Genomic DNA, 3,322 nt, shown 5'->3' with positions numbered 1-3,322 from the left:
GCAAAAGGGGCTCACTATTAAGCAAGCTCTTTCTCTCTGAGAGGTGCTTTTTTTGTTTAGTAGTGACCCTCCCTAAAAATGAGACACCCAGCACTGCAATTCACTGAATTAACAATAGATCATAAAAATAGGTCACTACCATGTGAAATGGGGGCTTTCCTCACTAACGTAGGGGCCCATTTTTCTTGGTTCTAACCCTCTCTAGGAATGGGGTGCCCAACACTCCAACTCACTCCATTCAAGGTAGATGATAAGTAAATGGCATAGATAATTGATTGGAATGAACTTATAATCAAATAGCATTTGAGTTTTTTCAAACTTCATATGGTGCTTCAATAGGCCTTGAGATTACTACTTAGTACTTAACTAATTCCATCTCTTTTCTTATGCCCAATATATTATTTATAGTCATGGTCCCCCTAATGTCAATTTGGTCCACCCAAGAAATTGAGAAGTCTCATTACAAAGCAAGGACTAAATACTTTAGACATACAAGACACGATGGTGGTGCACAAAAGGCAAACAATCTACTTAAAGTTTTCTAGTGGTTTTATATATTAATTTGGCAATAGAACATGGTTAGAAGAATAAAAAAGTATGTGCCAAACTCAAATATTTCTCTTGCATTAAAAATATTTAAACAAAAGAGACAAGAATTATACAATAACTCATGTGAAAATAAAACACTTTTACAATGGATGATGTCTAGGGAGAGACAAGGCCAAAGATCAAGCTCAAAGAGCGAATAAGAAAGCATTCATTTCTTGCTACATGGGCTCAAAGGGGATGATTTCATCTTCTTTGATGGCATTTCCTTGTCCTCATCACCCTCATCCCTCAACATTGGTAGCTGTATAAGTGATGTTGGAGGTAGTGACTCTATAGCCAGCACTCTTGGAGGGGAAGGCTCTATAGTAACCTTGCACTTCAACAACCACAAGAATTGTCCTTTTGTATAAGAACACAAGTCACCTAGTTCCCAAACCCCTACTCCAATAGCATGAGCAGTATATATACGATATGTAGTAAGGGGCCCTCAAAGATTGGCATTCATATCCAATACCAAACACTTTATAATGCATATCGCTTCTCGACTAGAATTATTTTCTTTGCATTTTTCAGAAGGGCGTATCCTCCACAAAACCTGCTCAACACCTTGAGCAAAAAAATGGAAACCCTTGCATTGTCCGAAGGATATTCACTATGAAATATTATAATATGTAATAACAAATGCATTTATTCATATCAATACATAATATTTCTCTATAGTACATTGCTACCTTTGTATGATCCAATTCACCAATATATTGTAAGAGAGCCACATCTTTTTTGTGTCATGTTGTCTTAGATTTGCTAGCAACCAATGTCCTTGAGCCCCCTATTGCACGTTGTCTTGGACCTGTCGGCAATCAATATCCTTGAGTCCCCCTGCTTGTGTAAGGAAGCCATTGGTCACTGTCAATTAGCACCTACTTACAAATATATATTCTTAGAAAATAAGCTAGGAACCATTGTAGACCAAGAATAAGAAGAGCACATAGACAAAATACTCATTTATTTTGATCGTTTTCATGCAAACACAATGTCTACAAAGGGATTGTGCCACCCTTGGATTCTTGTGGTGCTAAAGTTTCATGCTACCCCATGTTCATTATGCCAAGTCTTTGTATTATTGCCCATCTTTTCTCTTCAGTAGTCCATTACCACTTCTCATAGGCCTTGGCCTCCACTTCAATCCTTTTGAGGATCTCCTCACCGGATGTCCATTTTTCATCTTTGATTGCAACACTAGCCAAGAGATACAGATCTATGTCATCCACTACCCACCTTGAGTTGTCTCACTAGACTAGGCCTAAGGCAATTCAATTGTAACTCCTTACAAATGTTTAGTGAACTCATAATGTTGGCTAGAAATTCATAGTCTTGGTCATCTGACATCATGGCAACAGGTATGCCTCCTTCCTCAGCATATGAATCAAGTGGTAGTGCATCCTCTAAGTCGACGAGGATAGTAACTAGGGCTGTATCAAAATTTTGCCTTTGCTGAGCAATCCCCCACTCTCTCCTCCTCTGTATCAAAGGCTACAATCTCCTCTATCTATTCAACCTCTCTATTACTAATAGCAATTAATCTTCTATCGCTAGCATATAGTGCTTATAAAGTCCCTTGCAAGTCATTCCCATCCAGTAGGAGATGCAAAAAGCAAAGGAACGCAAAGAAAGAATGCAGTACACAATACATCTTTGAGTTTACTAGCCAGCCCTTTATGCATGTATGTGCATTGCTAAATAGTTTATCCAATACCTTGGCTAGCTTTCTCTTGGTGACTTTTTTGGTCGCAATGTCATCTAGGTGAACATATTTCTTTACATCAATGGTCACCATGCTAGATAACGTGATTCTTTGGTATTCCTCCATTTGCTTAGCCAACATGTTTCCAAAGGAGCCCAATAATTTCTCAATAGGAAGCCACAACTTGAACATGCACAATAGCTCGGGGGCATGAGAGTGAGTGCTACCATTATACATGAACATATATACCTTTTCATCCAAGGTCTCCTCCACGTCATCCTCAAATACTACCTTAATCTCTCTATTTCTTGTGCCCAATAGAAAATCCAAAAAGTAAAAAATGATGGATTATCCAAGCCAAAGAAACCACTTTAAAATAAGCCTCCTTTGCTTGGTGGTGAGCCATAGTGCATTCAAGTTCACATAAATATCGACACCAAGTGATGTTCTTTGCCCACTGCCTTGGTGAGGGGCTATGGGAGCTCTCACTCAACTGCCAAGACCCACGGACCGCTTATTATTTTAAGTGTTTCAAGCCAAGTGCAATGGCTACCTCTCACATAGCCATACGAAATCTCACACCTATGAGTGTAGTGATCTTACCTTCATGCTTGATTGAGTTGCCTCCCCCCTCAAGCTCTCAAGTAGCTCCATGATCCAAGGTGCAAGCTCAAGCAAGCTCTATCCTCAAGCTCCAAGCTCCACTACCACCCACAAGATAAGAGAAGAGAAAAGAAGGGAAGAAGAAGAGAGGAGAAGATGGAGAGTTTCTCCACCATAGTCCCTCACCCTCACACACTCACTCCCTCTCTCAAGCACAAGTACAAGCAAGAACAAGAAGAAGAAGAAGAAGAAGAAGAAGAAGAAGAAGAGGAAATCTAGTTTAGGCCACACACAAGAATGAGCTTCTTCATTCACTTTTTGCATTTTCATACATACCCTACTCCTCTTGGGCATCCATCCCCTTTTTATATAACCGGCCATTTTAGCCTAGGTCATCTTTTTCTATTTCCTTCTTATTTGCATTGT

The sequence above is a fragment of the Lygodium microphyllum genome, chromosome 11 (genome assembly GCF_053477565.2).
Source record: "Lygodium microphyllum isolate KBCC chromosome 11, Lygodium_microphyllum_v1.1.10, whole genome shotgun sequence".
NCBI lineage: Eukaryota > Viridiplantae > Streptophyta > Polypodiopsida > Schizaeales > Lygodiaceae > Lygodium > Lygodium microphyllum.
The sequence above is the reverse complement of the archived record's forward strand: the minus strand, read 5'-3'. Positions refer to the sequence as shown.